Below are 21,033 nucleotides of genomic sequence, written 5' to 3'. Positions count from 1 at the left end.
CCTTTTGTCATCCAATAGTTTCCTTAATAGGTGAGAGCCTGGTTGAAGTTTAAGAATGATTAAAGTATGCTATGTCTCACGGAAAAAAAATCAAAGACCGGATAGGGTATTTACCCAATAATAAACATATATAACCACCATACTCATTTTTTTGTCGTATCTCTCTCTTTACTTCTGTTCACAAACTAACAATCACATTGCACCTTTTGCTGTTTTTTATGGTAAAGTTGCTTAGACACATGGAAAGCTCTAAGCCAAACAGAACAGAACAATGTATGATATTGGCTGATTAGATGAAAAGTGAACAAGGTTTACAACTACAAAATCAAACTTCATAGTGTTTTCACAATGGCATACATAATAATTTTATAAAAGAATGATGTTTCAACTTTCTATTGATATGTACCAAAAAGAAAAAGCATAAATGTGGAGAAGAGAAGGCTTGTAATTATGCATTTCTGTTAAGGTTTAATCCCCAACCAAAACAAACAATGGGGAAACAAAAAAAAAAGCCCATATATTATAATTCTTCAGCATCAACAACCAAAGAATATTATCACTAAGAATTGCTTTTAAGTACAGTGAATCTATTCCCACTACAAAAGCCAGTTGATTGTTATGTTGCCAAGCCATGTAAACAATCGACACTGGACCAAAGCAATAAACAGCAAGAGATAGTGGTGTCTGCTTGAATCATAACTCCTCACCTCTGCGAAAAAGACTCTCTTCATTGTTTTCACCAAGAATACTCCCATGCATAAGCAGGTCCATGGCATCAAAAAGTAGTAAGAGTAACCCAATATTATTCTTCCAAGAACGGCCAAACATATACCGGTGAAAGTATAACCAGCATATGCTATAATGTCTAGCAGTGGCGCTTCCCCACTGCCCAACGAAAGTAATGTTACTTTTAGCAGTGAAGCTTGCATAAACCAACCAAGCAATCCCTTGATGAATAACAAGTTCAAGGCTTCTGGACTAAACCTGGACATAAATATTATACAGTACCATTAAGAAACTTTGAGAAAACAAGGAGAGAAGCTAGAGAGTGAACAAAACTGAGTTATACAGACTAAACTAAATTCTCAGTGTAACAAATCAAAACACAATCGTGAAAAAAATCTAAATAAAAATCATGAAAATAGAATTCACAATCTCTGTAACATCTAAGAAGCTCAAGACTTCTAATGCTTCCAATTAAGTTCTTACAGAATGTTAGACGGAAACATATTAATACATTTTCGACTCTGGAGAAAAACAATTGTAGTACTTCAAACATAACTGGAAGAAGGAAAAAAAAGTCATGACACCTGGAAACTACAACACATTATACACTGATATACCGAAGTTACTTGCAATGAAGAAAATTTCTATGTTAAGCACTTTCAATATAACTTAGAGCATCATCTGTTTCATTGCACCACCACATAAGAGGTATTGTACTTCCTTCCCCGCCACATTATACACCACAACACACAGATCCTTTTCACATAATCATTTACCAACACTTTAAAATAGAGCAATTAAATTCATAATACATGGTTGAGACATTAAAGCCTAAAGGAGGGAAGTAGATTGATCATTTAAAATTATCCCTGTCTACAATAGCACATTAGGCATTAGCTGCTATTTTGGTAAAATTGGTTCTGAAAATGCAATCTCTGGAACTGCTGTCATAGCATAACCACGAAAGTTTAAGCTATGCTTGCAATTTTCTTTCCAGGAGTACTATTTATTATGCAACATAGAGAAAATAATTGCAATATAAAAGACATGATATTTTACACAATCAGGTAATATAGCATCATCGTTAACCCAAACTTGATACTAATAGAGCATGAAAATGAAAGCAAGGAAGAGAAGATTCACGTACTTTCCACGAAGAACCAATGAGAGGCCCGCGAGAACAACATAGGTACCAAATGCCATTAATGGAATATATAGATCTAGTGCGTTTATGTCATAAACAGCCTGCCACCAACTGGTTCAGTAATTCTAGTCCAATGACCCTGAAGAAGGAAAAGAAAACAACAATATAACCAACAAGTACATGAAATAGGATAATAAAATGGAAACCCAAGGAAAGATGCAGGAGGGAGTGACAGTACCCGATGCAGGAATGGAAACAAAACTACCTTCAATTTGTTCTTGACATAATGGTCATTAACTTGAAAGTAGTATTGAGGGTCAGAAAATTATCGACTTATCTGCCATTTAAAAATGAAGATTAATCAAAATACATAAACATTGAATCCACATCTTTAGAGAATATCTATACTTAAAGTAAGCAGAGCTAGAAAATCAAGGTATATAATGCTAATTATTTATTTATTTTTGGTTTATCCTTCATAACTGAAAGTGAGAACATAAGACACATGAAATAGATTGTAAAAGCAAATAAAAAGAATCTCAAACTTTCATGAAAGTATGAAATTAAACTGAGAACTCTACAGTCTACACACTAAAGTGCCAATTACACATCGACTCTAAAAATCAACAGATAAGCACTGCAGACATTAGATCAACCACTTAGAGATGATACATAATCAAATGAATAAGCTTCAACATCATGTTTAACTACATGTAGACTTAGTTTAGTAAAGTTTTTACTTTTTAAAATAACTTATAAAAATTAGTTTTTAAGAGATAGCTTTTTAAAAAGTGTAGCATTTATGTTTGGTAATCAAATTAAAAATGGCTTTTAATAAACACAAGCAACAACAATTACGTTTGGTAAAATAATTTTTAAAATTTAAAAATACTAACATAAATTTAAACGTTAAATTTGAAAATGAGTTAATATATGAGGTTATATTAGACTTTTAAATTCTGAAAAGCACAAGCTAACTTTGAAAAACTTCATATTAAAGCTTAGTTTAGTAAAACTTTTACTTTTTAAAAGTAGCTTATAAAAATTAACTTTTAAAAAATGACTTTTTAAAAATTGTAACATTTATGTTTGGTAAATCAAATAAAAAATAGCTTTTAATAAATACAAGCAATATTAATTGCTTTGATAAAATAGCTTTTAAAATTTAAAAATACTATAATAGATATAAATGTAAGTATTAAATTTGAAAATTAATTAACATATAAGGTTATATTAGACTTTTAAATTTTGAAAAGCACAAGCCAACTTTGAAAAGCTCTATCTTAAATGCTTTCAAAAGTACCCCAATCTTTTAAAAGCTGTAAGTATAAGCACATGATCTTTTTAATTTACCAAACATAAAATGAGGAACTTGAGCTTTTAAAAAAACACAAATATTTCTTCAAAAAGTTTTATCAAACCAAGTCTAAGTATTTTTAAAAGTACTCCGATCTTTTAAAAGATGTAAATACAAACATATGGTCTTTTTTATTTATCAAATACAAAATAAAGATGTTAAACTCTTAAAAAACACAAGTACATTTTTAAAAAGTTTTACCAAATTAATCACACTGCATAGATCAACCGCCGCTATTTCTTCCCATCATAATGTTGAAATCATGTCCACAAGCATCTAGTAGAATAAATTCATTGCAAAGAACAATGGTAGAAGAATGAGACTTACATTGCTATGGATATACTCAAAACTTGATCCTAATATTCTCCCTCCATAAGCACCCAATCCACCTCGTATGAGTCTTGAGCCGGCAACATTGAATGCACTCCCAAAAGGATTAGGTTGCGAACTCGCCGGAGGCTGCGGTATTCCGGGAATCCGGGTTGCGGTCCAACATTATTGTACATTCTTGCTGCAGTTATCACAACAAAACAATAAGCACCATAAATCATTTCCACATATTTCATATTGCATAGTAATAAACATTCTTACAAAAACCGATCACAAGGGTTCAAAAAAATAACATTACATGCAACTAATTGATTCGGTTATAGAGAACGATAAGTACGAATGACTCAGCAGAACCAAAGCTCAGCAGACCGATTTATTTATTTTAATTCATTAAATATAAATTATTATAATAAATTAATTATATTAATTAATTAATTTGATTAGATATTTAAATATTACTTAATTTATTATAATTTATATCAATTTAATTTAATAATATTTTTTAATTTATTTTTTTAATGTTCTATTAATATTTTTTAATCTATTTCTTATAATTTATTAAATCAAATTTATTATGTGTATTAAATCAAATTTATTATGTGTATTAATTAATTTGATTAATTTATTAATAATTAAAATAGTAAATCTATGAATAAAATAGATAATTGAATATTTTTAACTAATAATTAAATCAAATCAAATCATATATAATAAGCCAAATTCAAATAATGTGAATTAAGGATTAAACTAAAATAAAATAATTTTTTTATTATTCAAATTGAATTCAATAAATACAAATTAATTTTGTTAGATAATTATAGTCTTTTGGTCTACTATATATAGATGACTACATAAAATTATAAGAATCTATCATTTTTATCGTTCTTTCTATTTCAACTCTTCTTTTTTTTTTTTCTTTATGTATAATTTCTTTTATGTATAAATATACTCAAAATGATAAGGTGTTTCATTGATTGTTTATTTGACCAATATTATAATCCGAAAATATCTCAATTTAGGCATTCTACTACTGTCGGTAGAAGTTAAACCTGTAGTAATTCAAGGTGGTCAGTATATTTTTTATAGTATTGGATAGAAGAATATTTATTAAAATGAATATACCCATTGTAATGAATTTTATTTCTCAATTGTTAAATTTTTATGTTAGTCTTGTGAATTCTTTAAAGGCATCGCACAAGACAATAAAATATGTTGACTTTAATATTATTAGAAGCCAAATTTAATTGTTCAAGTAAGCACCATTAATTATGTTAATAAAATAATTTTGTAATAATAATGTGATTTATATTTTAATTTTCTCGAATAAATTCATTTCAAAATGTAGGAATTAGACTCAATTACGCTAAAATTTTAAAGGTGATATAAAATTTCACAACAAAATTAACATTAATTAAGAAAATAAATTTATTTATGGCTCTTTTCTAATTATAAATAATAACAAGACGTAGAAAAAAATATTAACGTCGTTATTCTTATTAACTAAACCATAATATTAGGTAGTTGATAGTTTTATAAGCGAAAATTATTAAGTAATAACGTAAAAATTAACAACGAACAAGCAGTAAAGATTCATAAAAAATCAATTATATATTATCAATTTTATGATTAAAATATGTCACATATCATATTCTCATTTGTTCTATTTATTATTATTCTATTATATAAAAATCAAATTTTTGCACTTAATGATGAAGCTGACGTAGCATGCTTCTAAGAGTGTTTAGCGATTTATTTCTTTTAACTCGTTAAATACAATTTATTACAATAAATTAACTATATCAACTAATTAATTTAATTATATATTTAAATATCATATAATTTATATCAATTTTATTTGATAGTATTTTTTAATTTATTTCTCTTAATATTTTGTTAGTATTTTTTAATTTATTTTTTTAATTTATTAAACCAAATTAATTATACTAATTATCTGTATTAATTAATTAATTTGATTAATTTATTAATTATTAAAATAATAAATCTATGAATAAAATAGGCAACCGAGATATTTTTCACTAATAATTAAATCAAATCAAATCATACATATTGAGCTAAATTCAAATAATGTGAATTAAAGACTAAACTAAAATAAGATGATCTTTTACTTGTTCAAATTGAATGCAATAAATACAAATTAATTTTGTTAGATAATAATCATGGTCTTTTTTTTTCTTTATGTATAATTTTTTTTATGTATAAATGTACTTAAAATGAAAAGAAATGAATGAGTATTTCATTAATTGTTTGTTTGAAGAGTACTATAGCCTGAAAATGTCTCAATTTAGTCATTCTATCAATGTCGATGGAAGTTGAACTTGTAGTAATTCAGGATGGTCATAATATTTTTTTTATAGTATTAGATAGAAGAATATTTGCTAAAATAAATATACCCATTGTAATTAATTTTCTTGATCAATCTGTTGTCTTTTACCTAACAAACAATATCTATGTTGAATATATTATTTTTATTAGAAGTCATGCATAATTGATTGATAATTCTATGTACAAAAATACTCATGTGATAACTAAACACTGTATTGTTAACTCGCTAAAGTTAATTCTCCTATGGTTATGCCAATATATAGCACTATCAGATGAAAACTGATTAGATTACATTTATTTCCAACGAGGTGGGTGAGCTTTTAGGCCTAATCACGGTTGAAATCGAGGAAGGTTAGAAAAATGCTAACAATACAAATAGTTTTTATTTTTAATACCCAATAATAAATATATAAATTAAGACTAATATTGTTTCGTACGAAATATATTATGCTCAAAATATAACCAATCCGTACTAACAGTCATTGTTTATCAGGTATGTTATGATAAACCTAGTTATTAAAAAAATTAAAATGAATTTAAATATACACAATATTATTTTATGTCTTTTATTTTTATTTTATCATCATAAAAAGTTATATATATTATAAGAGAACCTTATCTTTTTACCAACGGTTCTTCCATTTAATAGTTTCTATGAGAAAAAAGATAAATGATTTTATTATTTTTAGTTCTTTGGTGTATATGGACAACGCATAATAATATTGTGTTTGACAAAAATATATAGAATTTTAAAAGGCTTAATAAGCATGGGTTTGGTCTTTGTCATATTGGTAGATGAAGTGCAGAGTAAATAAGAAGATAGCTAATAAAAGAATAAATTGTTAAAATTTCTTCAATGCTAACGATCGTAGTAGGGCATGATAGGTGTTTTATGACTTTTTTGAATTTGATTGTTTCTATATTATTATATGCTGTTCTGTTTAATTTGTGACTGATAGTAATTATTAAAAGAAATTGGTTTAATATCTATTTTATATTCTATTTAAATTATAATAGTGAATAAATATTTTTTAACATAAATAATACGATTTTTTTCATAAAAAAAAAGTTTAAATAATTGTGAAATTAGATTATACCACAGATGATGATAAATATCTTGGCATTAGATCTGCTATAAAAATTTTTTAGGAATATTATGTTGTATTATATAATTTGATTATATTTTTTTTATCTTCAATCTAGATTATTTGGATTTGCATATTTCTAAAACGTGTTATTCAATTTTTTTAAATTATTAAATCAAATTAGTTACAACTAATTATTTACGTTGATTAAATATCTAAATATCTTATAATTTAATATAACTTAATTTATAAAGATACATGACTTTTACAGTTTTACTATTTATGTAATAAATTCTAGAGATAATTTTGTAAGTTATAATTTATTTTTTTATTTGCATATTCAATTTTTAAGAATATTTTTTTAATTTTTATTTATAGATAGATTATAATTTTAGATTATTATATAAATATAATTAATATGATCTTATTTCTATTAATTGAACATCAATAATGCCTTTATACATATTTTTTATTGCATAATTCACTTTAACAAAAAAAAAATTTATTTATGAAAGTTTAAACTTGAGCGCTTACTATGGTTAATCTCAAATTTTAATTTATTTTGTCATATTATATAAATATTAAATTCTTTAATTAAACACTTATTTGATTACGATATGATATTATATATAACTTTCATGTTGGAAATTAAATTTCAGTTGCTACACAAATGTTATATTTTAGATAATTGTACATTTTTTTGTTATTTTAAAAATTATTATATATTTTTAAGATCGTTTAATTATGTTTATTTTTCTAAAAGTATTGTCGTAAACTCCGTTAAATTAGTAAGTAATTAGTCAATAAATTAATTTCTAATAAAGAAAATTAGAAATGTGAATATTATATTAAATTTAGATAGAGCTCATCAAAACGAGAATTTTGACACTAATTTTGAAGAATTCGGCCCAAGATTGGACCGAACGGGCCGAATCGGTTGAGTTAAATTAGTAAGTAATTAGCCAATAAATTAAGTTCTAATAAAGAAAATTAAAAATATTAATATTATATTAAATTTAGATAGCGCTCATCAAAACGAAAATTTTGACACTAATTTCGAAGAATTCGGCCCAAGATTGGACCGAACGAACCGAATCGGTTGAACCGGGTCCGAATCGGACCCGTGGGCCCAAACCAGCCCAAAAGGAAATTAAATGAACCCAAACTCTCCCCCTTCCTTCCATTTTCACGTTGCAGCAAGCCTGGAAGGGGAAGAACGAAAAACACTTCCGAACCTTCGTTCCAAATTCAAATCACCGTATCTCCTCCGTCCGAGTTCTGATTGCCGCACCATTTACGGCCACGCGACCACCGTCTCGAGCTCTACGTTTCTACCGGAACAATTTTATTGGTAACTTGCTTATTCACTCTTAGCCTCCTCTTCCTCCAAATTTTCGAAAATTGAATAAAGATGTTGAATTTCTTTGCTTTTTGATGTTTTAGGATCCAATTAGCTTGAGGAGAATGTTCACTCTTGCTTATAAGCTTGGGTAAGGTAAGGATTCCATAAATTCTATTTAATTTACTAAATTTATGTTTCGGGTATTAAATTGGGTATATATATGTTATAAACGTGTATTAGGTTGTGAATAAATAATTGGAGCTTAAAATTGTGAACATCGAAACTTGGAGGAAGCTGTTTTATTGGACTTTTGAGGGCTGTGTTTATTTTAGTAAATTGTCTTGGATAATACGTAGAAAAGTGGTCAAGGTATGATTTAGGTTTCTTGCATTTAATATATAATGTTCTATGAAAACTTAGGCTAGATGACCATATGATAAGTTGAAATGCAGGTGTATATTTAATGTTTAGTATCTTGTTAATGAACATGTTTCGTTTGGTGCTTGTTGGATAATTGGTGATACGATGAATTATTGTGGTTTGGTGCTTGTTGGTTGGTTGGTGATATTGATGGATTGTTGTTATAATGATTTGAGGATATAAGCAAATAAATTTAGAAGTTGTGACTTATAGTTTTGAATGATGGATTTTGGGGAAATGTATGGGTATTATTGTTGGCATGAGACATAATTGTTATGGTAGTTGATGTGTTAACGAAAAAGGACATATTGTGTTGGAAACTGCAGGTTTGCTGATTAATGGCATAGGATTTGTTTTGGTTGAAAATGAGGTTTTGAAAGTTTGCAAAAGTTAGTTTTTGGCCGAACTTCGGCGAGGCATAACTTGGCTTCCGGGACCCTCAATTTGCTTCCAACTTGTTTTAAAGTGAAAATTGGATTCATGAAATTTATGCCATTCGAAGAATGGGTGAAAAATATTTTAAATCGAAGAAGTTATGGGTGTTGGAAGATTATAACCAAAAACTGTTTTCTTTCTTTCAATTCTGCAGCTTTGCTACTGAATCTGATTTTTTTTTTTAAAAAAAACGTACGTCTATGCGTATGCGTGGGCATGGAAATTTTGACGATGCGTACGCGATTGGTCCTATGCGTACGTGTAAGGAGCTAGCAAGCATGTCCACGCGTACTGATGAGCGGATAATTTATACCCTTTTTGGCATTGTTTTTACATAGTTTTTAGTATGTTTTAGTACTTTTTATTATATTTTTATTAGTTTTTATGCAAAAATTACATTTCTGGACTTTACTATGAGTTTGTGTATTTTTCTGTAATTTCAGGTATTTTTTGGCTGAAATTGAGGGACCTGAGCAAAAATCTGATTCAGAGGCTGAGAAAGGACTGCAGATGTTGTTGGATCACTCTGCTGGTGGATCTCTTCATCTGAAGAAAACACCTGCAGAAGCCCAGGAACTCATTGAAATGGTTGCAAATAACCAGTTCATGTACACTTCTGAAAGAAATCCTGTGAATAATGGGATGAATCAAAAGAAAGGAGTTCTTGAGATTTATACTCTGAATGCCATATTGGCTCAGAACAAAATATTGACTCAGCAAGTCAATATGATTTCTCAGAATCTGACTGGATTGCAAGCTGCATCCGGCAGTACTAAAAAAGCCTCCTCTGAAGGGGAAGCTTATGACCCTGAGAATCCTGCAATGGAAGAGGTGAATTACATGGAAGAATCCTATGGAAATACTTACAATCCTTCATGGAGGAATCATCCAAATTTCTCATGGAAGGATTAACAGAAGCCTCAACAAGGCTTCAATAATAATAATGGTGGAAGAAATAGGTTTGGCAATAGCAAGCCTTTTCCATCATCTTCTGAACAACAGACAGAGAATTCTAAGCAGAGCCTCTCTGACTTAGCAACCATAGTCTCTGATCTATCTAAGACCACTCTCAGTTTCATGACTGAAATAAGGTCCTCCATTAGAAATTTGGAGGCACAAGTGGGTCAACTAAGTAAAAGAGTTACTGAAATCCCTCCTAGTACTCTCCCAAGCAATACAGAAGAGAATCCAAAGAGAGAGTGCAAGGCCATAAATATAACCAACATGGCCGAACCTATAGAGGAGGAAGAGGTAGTGATTTCCAGTGAGGAAGACCTCAATAGACTTCCACTAACCCCTAAGGAGTTCCCTAATGAGGAACCAAAAGAATCTGAGGCTCATACAGAGACCTTAAAGATTCCACTGAACTTACTGTTGCCATTCATGAGCTCTAATGAGTATTCTTCCTCTGAAGAGGATAAAGATATTGTTGAAGAGCAAGTTGCTCAGTGTCTAGGAGCAATCATGAAGCTGAACGCCAAGTTATTTGGTAATGAGACTTGGGAGAATGAACCTCCATTGCTCATCAATGAACTAAAATTACCTCAGAAGAAACTGGATCCCGGAAAGTTCTTAATACCATGTACCATAGGCACCATGACCTTTGAGAAGGCTTTGTGTGACCTGGGATCAGGAATAAACCTCATGCCACTCTCTGTAATAGAGAAACTGGGGATCTTTGAGGTACAAGCTGCAAGAATCTCACTAGAGATGGCAGACAGATCAATGAAACAGGCTTATGAACATGTAGAGGATCTCTTAGTGAAGGTTGAAGGCCTGTACATCCCTGCTGATTTCATACTCCTAGACACTGGGAAGGATGAGGATGAATCCATCATCCTTGGAAGATCCTTCCTAGCCACAGCAAGAGCTGTGATTGATGTGGACAGAGGAGAGTTAGTCTTTCAATTGAATGAGGACTACCTTGTGTTTAAGGCTCAAGGATCTTCTTCTGTAACCATGGAGAAGAAACATGAAAACCTTCTCTCAATACAAAGTCAAACAGAGCCCCCACACTCAACTTCTAAGTTTGGTGTTGGGAGGCCACCATCATGCTCTGAATGTATGTGAAGCTCTCTAAGAGGTCACTGTCAAGCTATTGACGTTAAAGAAGCGCTTATTGGGAGGCAACCCAATGTTATTTAATTATATTTAATTTCATAGACATTTATTTTCCATTATTATTTTATGTTTTCTTTAGGTTGATGATCATGTGGAGTCATAAAAATAGCTGTAAAATTAAAGCAAAATCAAAAACAGCACACCCTGGAGGACAGGCTTACTAGCGTTTAAACGCCAGTAAGGATAGCAGAATGGGCATTTAACGCCCAGTCTGGCAGCATTGTGGGTGTTAAACGCTAGAAATGGCAGGCAGACTGGCGTTTAACGCCAGAAAAGGGTGTCTGGTGTCTGGCTGGCGTTAAACGCTAGGAATGGCAGACAGATTGGCGCTTAACGCCAGAAAAGGTAGCAGAGTTGGTGTTAAATGCCAGAAATGGCATACAGAGGGCGTTTAAACGCCAGAAAGGTGCAGGGAGCAGAATTCCTTGACACCTCAGGATCTGTGGACCCACAGGATCCCCACCTACCCCACCTCTTTTTCTCTCTTTTTCACACCTTTCCATAACACTCTTCCCCAAAATAACCTCCACCAATCACCCCCATTTCTCTTCCAAAACCATCATACAACCCACCTACCCCCACCCATTCAAATTCAAACCATCTCCCTCCCAAACCCAACCCCTATTACACGAATTCCCTCTCCACTCCAATCCTATATAAGCCCCTCATCACTCGTCCATTTTCACACATCCTAACCACCTAAAACCCCTTGGCCGAACCATTCACACACCTCCATCTCCTTCATCTCTTCTTCCTCTATTCCTTTCTTTCTTCTTTTGCTCGAGGACGAGCAAACCTTTTAAGTTTGGTGTGGAAAAAAGCTCTGCTTTTTGTTTTTCCATAACCATTAATGGCACCTAAGGCCGGAGAAACCTCTAGAAAGAGGAAAGGGAAGGCAGTTGCTTCCAACTCTGAGTCATGAGAGATGGAGAGATTCATCTCAAAAGCCCATCACTAGAAAGAGGATGGAGCAAACAAGAGAGCCCACTCATGGACCTCAACAAGAGCATGAGTAAGTTCCTCATCAAGAAATCCCTGAGATGCCTCAAGGGATGCATTTTCTTCCACACAACTATTGGGAGCAACTCATCACCTCCTTAGGAGATTTGAGTTCTAACATGGGGCAATTAAGGATTGAGCACCAAGAGCACTCCATTATCCTCAATGAAATCAGAGAGGACCAAAAGGCCATGAGAGAGGAGCAACAAAGGCAAGGAAGAGACATAGAGGAGCTCAAGCACTCAATAAGATCTTCAAGAGGAAGAACTAGCCGCCATCACTAAGGTGGACCCGTTCTTTAATTTCATTGTTCTTATTTTTCTGTTTTTTTCGAATTCTATGCTTTATGTTTTGTCTATGTTTATGTCTTTATTACATGATCATTAGTGTCTAGTGTCTATGTCTTAAAGCTATGAATGTCCTATGAATCCTTCACCTTTCTTAAATGAAAAATGTTTTTAATTGCAAAAGAACAAGAAGTACATGAATTTCGAATTCTATCTTGAAATTAGCTTAATTATTTTGATGTGGTGGCAATACTTTTTGTTTTCTGAATGAATGCTTGAACAGTGCATAATTTTGATAGTGAAGTTTGTGAATGTTAAAATTGTTGGCTCTTGAAAGAATAATGAAAAAGGATAAATGTTATTAATAATCTGGAAAATCATAAAATTGATTCTTGAAGCAAGAAAAAGCAATGAAAAGCAAAGCTTGCGAAAAAAGAAAAAAAAATGGCGAAAAAAAGAGAAAGAAAAAGAAAAAGCAAGAAGAAAAAGCCAATAACCATTTAAACCAAAAGGCAAGGGTAAAAAGGATCCAAGGCTTTGAGCATTAATGAATAGGAGGGCCCAAAGGAATAAAATCCTAGCCTAAGCGGCTAAATCAAGCTGTCCCTAACCATGTGCTTGTGGCGTGAAGGTGTCAAGTGAAAAGCTTGAGACTGAGCAGTTAAAATCATGGTCCAAAGCAAAAAGAGTGTGCTTAAGAGCTCTGGGCACCTCTAACTGGGGACTCTAGCAAAGCTGAGTCACAATCTGAAAAGGTTCACCAGTTATGTGTCTGTGGCATTTATGTATCCGGTGGTAATACTGTAAAACAAAATGCTTAGGGTCACGGCCAAGACTCATAAAGTAGCTGTGTTCAAGAATCAACATACTGAACTAGGAGAATCAATAACACTATCAAAATTATGAGTTCCTATGGATGCCAATCATTCTGAACTTCAAAGGATAAAGTGAGATGCCAAAACTGTTCAGAAGCAAAAAACTACTAGTCCCGCTCATCTAATTGAAACTAATCTTCATTGATATTTTCGAGATTTATTGTATTTTCTCTTCTTTTTATCCTATTTTGTTTTTTGTTGCTTGGGGACAAGCAACAATTTAAGTTTTGTGTTGTCATGAGCGAATAATTTATACGCTTTTTGGCATTGTTTTTAGGTAGTTTTTAGTATGTTTTAGTTACTTTTTATTATATTTTTGTTAGTTTTTATGCAAAAATCACATTTCTGGACTTTACTATGAGTTTGTGTGTTTTTCTATAAATTCAGGTATTTTCTGGCTGAAATTGAGGAACCTGAGCAAAAATCTGATTCAGAGGCTGAGAAAAGACTGCAGATGCTGCTGGATTCTGACCTCCCTGCACTCAAACGCGTTTTTCTAGAGCTATAGAAGTCTAATTGGCGCGTTCTCAATTGGGCTGGAAAGCTAACATCTTGGGCTTTCTAGCAATATATAATAGTTCATACTTTGCTCGAGATTTGATGTCCCAAACTGGCGTTCAACGCCAGCCAGAGACCCCTTTTTTGGCGTAAAACGCCGGAACTGGCACCAGAACTGGAGTTAAATGCCCAAACTGGCATCCAAGCTGGCATTTAACTCTAGAAAAGGCCTATGCACGTGTAAAGCTCAATGCTCATCCCAAGTACACACCAAGTGGGCCCCGAAAGTGGACTTCTGCACTATTTGCACTTAGTTACTTATTTTCTGTAATCCTTAGTAACTACTTTAGTATAAATAGCACTTTTTACTATTGTATTCGTATCATCATCTTATTCCATTTTTCACATTTGGAGGTTGGCCACACGGCCATGCCAAGACATTTTTCTCTTATGTATTTTCTACGGTGGAGTTTCTACACCTCATAGATTAAGGTGCGGAGCTCTGCTGTTCTTCATGAATTAATAAAAGTACTATTGTTTCTCTTTCAATTTACACATGTCTCTTCTCCAAGATATACTCTTGTTCTTAATTTAGTTAAGTCAGAATGAAGGGGTGACCCGTGACAATCACCCACTATCTTCATTACTCGCTTAGCCAAGATCCGCGTGCCTGACAACCACAAACGGTCTACATGATGTTCAACGTAGTCATTGGATGACAGCTGGAGTATAATCTCTTAGGCCTCTGGTTCGTGACTTTGACTTGCATCTCCTGACAATAGAGCATTCAAACTCACAGAGATCAGAACCTTCGTGGTAAAGGCTAGAACAAACGAGCTTCAAACTTACGAATGTTGGGCGCAGTGACAGTGTGCAAAAGGATAGAGAGGTCCTATTCCAACACAAGTGAGAACCGACAGATGATTAGCCGTGCAGTAGCTGTGCCTGGTATTTTTCATCCGAGACGAGAGATCCGACAGATGATTAGCCGTACAGAAGCCGTTCCTGGACCATTTTCACTGAGAGGACGGATGGTAGCCATTGACAACGGTGATCCACCAACATACAACTTGCCATGGAAGGGAGCACGCATGATTGGATGAAGACAATAGGAAAGCAGAGGTTCAGGAGCAACAAAGCATCTCCAAACGCTTATCTGAAATTCCCACCAATGAATTACATAAGTATCTTTATTTTAATTTACGTTTTATTTATCTCTCAATTATCAAAACTCATAACCAATTGAATCCGCCTGACTAAGGTTTACAGGATGACCATAGCTTGCTTCAAGCCGGCAATCTCCGTGGGATCGACCCTTACTCGCGTAAGGTTTTATTACTTGGACGACCCAGTGCACTTGCTGGTTAGTTGTACCGGAGTTGTGAAAAGTGTGATCACAATTCCGTGCACCAAGTTTTTGGCGCCGTTGCCGGGGATTGTTCGAGTTTGGACAATTGACGGTTCATCTTGTTGCTTAGATTAGGTAACCTTCTTTCTTGTTTCAACCTTTATTTTCTTTTCAAAAAGTTTTTAAAAATATTTCCAAAAAAAAAAGTTTTCGAAAAAAATGTTCTTAAAAAATTTTAAGAATGAATTCCACCTTAGAGTTCCATGATGATATGTTGAAGCTTGGCTGGCTATTAAGCTATGTCTAATTCTTTTGGACCGAAGCTTCCATTTATCATTGCAGCTATTGGAGGAGCCTTTGGATTCTCATTTATAATTTTGTGCTAAAGCTTGGCTGGCCATTTGGCCATGTCTAATTCCTTTGGACCGAAGCTGTAGACTAACATTACATGAATCCTGGAATTCTTATTAAAAATTTTGAATTTCTTTATTTTCTTTTTCCAAAATAATTTCAAAAAATTACAAAAAGTTTAATAAAATCATAAAAACCAAAAAAATTTTGTGTTTCTTGTTTAAGTCTTGTGTCAAATTTTAAGTTTAGTGTCAACTGTATTTTTCTAATTTAATTTTTTTTAAATTTTTGAAAATTCATGTATTATGTTCTTCATGATCTTCAAGTTGTTCTTGATGATTTTCTTTGTTTGATCTTTACATTTTCTTGTTTTGTGTCTTTTCTTATTTTTCATATGTATTTTCAAATTGTTAGTATTCCTAGTACAAAAGTTCTTAAGTTTGATGTCTTGCATGTCTTTCTTTTCTTAAAAAATTTCAAAAATATATTCTTGATGTTCATCATGATCTTCAAAGTGTTCTTGGTGTTCATCTTGATATTCAAAGTGTTCTTGCATGCATTATTTGTTTTTATCTTAAATTTTTATGTTTTGTTTCATTTTGTTATTTTTTTCTCTCTCCTCATTAAAAATTCAAAAGTAAAAAAAAAAATCTTTTCCTTATTCTTCTCATAATTCTCAAAATTTTGAGTTGACTTGGTCAATAATTTTTAAAATTTAGTTGTTTCTTGTTAGTCAAGTCAAAATTTCAATTTAAAAACTTTATCTTTTCAAATCTTTTTCAAAATCAATTCTTTTTCATTTTTTTTATGATTTTTGAATTTCATTTTAAAAATTTTTCAAAATCTTTTTCATTTTTCTTTTAATGTTTTCGAAAATTTTAAAACTAATTTTTCAAAATCTTTTTCTTAATTTTATTTCATATTTTCAAAAATCTTTGCTAACAATTAATGTTTTGACTCAAAAATTTTAAGTTTGTTACTTTCTTGTTTAAAAAGGTTCAATATTTAAATTCTAAAATCATATCTTTTAGTTTCTTGTTAGTCAAGTCATCAACTTTAATTTTAAAAATCAAATCTTTTTAATTTCTTTTTTAATTCTTTTTCAAAATAAATTTCAATCATATCTTTTTAAAATTTTAATTTCAAAATCTTTTTCTAGCTTCTTATCTTTTCAAAATTTATTTTCAAATCTTTTTCAACTAACTACTTGAATTATTTGTTTTAATTTTAAAAAGTTTACTATTTCTTATCTTTTTCAAAACCACCTAACTACTTTCCACTTCTAATTTTCGAAAATCACTAACCACTTTTTCAAAAATCTTTTTAATTAACTAGTTGTTTTAGTTTTTAATTTTCTTGTATTTCTTTTCAAATTTTCGAAACTAACTTAATTAATTAAATAAAAATAAAAATATTTTTCTTTTCCCTCTTCTTAAAATTCGAATACTCTCTCTCTCATCTCTTTCTATTTATTTTATTTATTTACTAACATTTCTCTTCTACTGATTCGAACCCTCTCCCTCTCTCTGTGTTCGAATTCTTCTTATTCTCTCTACCTCATTCTTCTATTCTTCTTTTCCTCTGACACATAAATGAATCTTTATACTGTGACATAGAGGGTTCCTCTTCTCTCTTTGTTCTCTTCTTTTTCATATGAGCAGGAACAGGAATAAAGATATTCTTGTTGAAGCTGATCCTGAACCTGAAAGGACTCTGAAGAGGAAGCTAAGAGAAGCTAAAGCACAACACTCCGGAGAGGACCTTACAGCAAATTTCGAAAAAGAGGCAGACATGGCAGCCGAACCTGAGAACAATGGTGGAGATGCAAGGAAGATGCTTGGTGACTTTACTGCACCAACTTCCAACTTCTATGGAAGAAGCATCTCAATTCCTGCAATTGGAGCAAACAACTTTGAGCTTAAGCCTCAATTAGTTTCTCTAATGCAGTAAAATTGCAAGTTTCATGGACTTCCATTGGAAGATCCTCATCAATTCTTAGCTGAATTCTTGCAAATCTGTGACACTGTTAAGACTAATGGGGTTGATCCCAAGGTCTACAGACTTATGCTTTTTCCCTTTGCTGTAAGAGACAAAGCTAGGATATGGTTGGACTCACAATCTAGAGAAAGCCTGAACTCTTGGAAAAAGTTGGTCAATGCTTTCTTGGCTAAATTCTTTCCACCTCAAAAGATGAGCAAGCTTAGAGTGGAAGTCCAAACCTTTAGACAAAAGGAAGGTGAGTCCCTCTATGAAGCTTGGGAAAAATACAAGCAATTGATTAGAAGGTGTCCTTCTGACATGCTTTCAGAATGGAGCATCTTAGGTATATTCTATGATGGTCTGTCTGAATTGTCCAAGATGTCATTGGACCACTCTGCTGGTGGATCTCTTCATCTGAAGAAAACACCTGCAGAAGCCCAAGAACTCATTGAAATGGTTGCAAATAACTAGTTCATGTATACTTCTGAAAGAAATCCTATGAATAATGGGATGACTCAGAAGAAAGGAGTTCTTGAGATTGATACTCTGAATGCCATATTGGCTTAGAATAAAATATTGACTCAGCAAGTCAATATGATTTCTCAAAATCTGACTGGAATGCAAGCTGCATCCGACAGTACTAAAGAAGCTTCCTCTAAAGGAGAAGCTTATGACCTTGAGAATCCTGCAATGGAAGAGGTGAATTACATGGGAGAATCCCATGGAAACACCTGTAATCCTTTATGGAGAAATCATCCAAATTTCTCATGGAAGGATCAACAGAAGCCTCAACAAGGCTTCAATAATAATAATGGTGGGAGAAATAGGTTTGGCAATAGCAAGCCTTTTCTATCATCTTCTCAGCAACAGATAGAGAATTCTAAGCAGAGCCTCTCTAACTTAACAACCATAGTCTCTGATCTATCTAAGACCACTCTCAGTTTCATGACTGAAACAAGGTCCTCCATCATAAATTTGGAGGCACAAGTGGGTCAGCTGAGTAAAAGAGTTACTGAAATCCCTCATAGTACTCTCCCAAGCAATACAGAAGAGAATCCAAAAAGAGAGTGCAAGGCCATCAATATATCCAAAGTGGCCGAACCTATAGAGGAGGAAGAGGCAGTGATTTACAGTGAGGAAGACCTCAATGGACGTCCACTGACCACTAAGAAGTTCTCTAATGAGGAACCAAAGGAATCTGAGGCTCATACAGAGACCATAGAGATTCCACTGAACTTACTGTTGCCATTCATGAGCTCTGATGAGTATTCTTCCTCTGAAGAGGATGAAGATATTGTTGAAGAGCAAGTTGCTCGATATCTAAGAGCAATCATGAAGTTGAATGCCAAGTTATTTGGTAATGAGACTTGGGAGGATGAACCTCCATTGCTCATCAATGAACTGAATGCCTTGGTTTAGCAAAAATTACCTCAGAAGAAACCAGATCCCAGAAGGTTCTTAATACCTTGTACCATAGGCATCATGACCTTTGAGAAGGCTCTGTGTGACCTGGGGTCAGGTATAAACCTCATGCCACTCTCTGTAATGGAGAAACTAGGGATCTTTGAGGTACAAGCTGCAAGAATCTCACTAGAGATGGCAGACAAATCAATAAAACAGGCTTATGGACTTGTAGAGGATGTCTTAGTGAAGGTTGAAGGCCTTTACATCCCTGCTAACTTCATAATCCTAGATACTGGGAAGGATGAGGATGAATCCATTATCCTTGGAAGACCCTTTCTAGCCACAGCAAGGGCTTTGATTAATGTGGACAGAGGAGAGTTAGTCCTTCAATTGGATGAGGACTACCTTGTGTTTAAGGCTTAAGGATCTTCTTCTGTAAACATGGAGAAAAAGCATGAAAAGCTTCATCCAACTCTCTCCATACAGAGTCAAGCAGAGCCCCCACATTCAAACTCTAAGTTTGGTGTTGGGAGGCCACAATCATGCTCTGAGTATCTGTGAAGCTCTGTAAGAGCTTACTGTCAAGCTATTGACATTAAAAAAGCGCTTATTGGGAGGCAACCCAATCTTATTTATCTAAGTTAATTACTTTTTCATTTCATTTTCCACTGTTAGTTTATATTTTCTTTAGGTTGATGATCATGTGGAGTCACAAAAACAGCTGCAGAATTAAAGCAGAATAAAAAAATAGCATAAAAAATAGCACACCCTGTAGGACAGGCTTACTGGCGTTTAAATGCTAGTAAGGATAGCAGAATGGGCGTTTAATGCCCAGTCTGGCAGTATTCTGGGCATTAAACGCCAGAATTGGCAGACAGACTGGCGTTTAATGCCAAAAAAGGGTGTCTGGCTTGCGTTAAACGCCAGAAAGGGGCATCAGCCTGGCGTTTAACACCAGGAAAGGCAGCAGACTGGCGTTTAAATGCCAGAAAGGGCTGTCCAGGGGCGTTTAAATGCCAGAAAGGTGCAGGGACCAAAATTCCTTGACACCTCAGGATCTGTAGACCCCACAGGATCCCCACCTACCCCAACTCACTCTCTCTCCTCTTCACACGTTTCCATAACACTCTTCCCCAAATACCCTTGACCAATTACATCAATACATATTTCCCAAACGCCATTCACCTATCAAGTCCTACCCTCTTCTCCATAATCTCTTCACCACTCACATCCATCCACTATTCCCCAAAACCCATCATAAAACCCCACCTACCTCACCATTCAAATTCAAACATTTCCCTCCCAGACCCAACCCTTTCTTACACGAATTCCCTCCCTCTCTTACCCTATAAATACCCCTCCTTACCACCTTCAATTTCACACATCATAAACACTTAAACCCCCCTTGGCCGAATTCAAAACACCCCTCTATCTCCTCCATTTCTTCTTCTTCTCCTCCTTTCTTTCTTCTAATGCTCGAGGTTGAGAAAATCTTTTAAGTTTGGTGTGGGAAAAAGCTTTGCTTTTTGTTTTTCCATAACCATTAATGGCACCTAAGGCCAGAAAAATCTCTAGAAAGAGGAAAGGAAAGGCAGTTGCTTCTACCTCCGAGTCATGGGAGATGGAGAGATTCATCTCAAAGGTCCATCAAGACCACTTCTATGAAGTTGTGGCCAAGAAAAGGGTGATCCCCGAGGTCCCTGATAAACCCCATTTGTAGGGTTTATCTTGTATTGACTTTAGGGTATTTTATGACCTTTTACCCACATTTATCCAATGAAATAGCATGCTTTCATGATTGTCTCCTAATTTGTGTTTAAGAGTAAAAACATGCTTTCTAGGTCTTAAAATAGCTAAATTTAATTTTCCTTGATTCTATTAGATGCCTTGATATGTTTGTTAAGTGATTTTAGATTTAGGAGGCAAAGATTGGATCAAGGAAATGAAGAAAAAGCATGTAGAAATAGAGAACTCATGAAGAAATGAAG

General features: G+C 33.1%; 1 pseudogene across 1 annotated transcript; it reads right to left on the bottom strand.

The window, feature by feature from the left end:
• Nucleotides 1–487: 487 nt before the first annotated feature.
• Nucleotides 488–3,733, bottom strand: LOC107637994 (uncharacterized; annotated as a pseudogene). The gene is made up of 4 exons (XR_015881174.1): nt 3,555–3,733; nt 2,109–2,207; nt 1,874–2,009; nt 488–984 (listed from the first exon to the last, which is right to left on the bottom strand). The product of XR_015881174.1 is annotated as an uncharacterized LOC107637994 (transcript).
• Between the last annotated feature and the right edge of the window lie 17,300 nt (nt 3,734–21,033).

Source organism: Arachis ipaensis, chromosome B4 (genome assembly GCF_059453495.1).
Source record: "Arachis ipaensis isolate K30076 ecotype BB chromosome B4, ASM5945349v1, whole genome shotgun sequence".
Lineage (NCBI taxonomy): Eukaryota > Viridiplantae > Streptophyta > Magnoliopsida > Fabales > Fabaceae > Arachis > Arachis ipaensis.
Note: the sequence above shows the minus strand (reverse complement) of the source record. Positions and strands in the feature narration are given on the sequence as shown.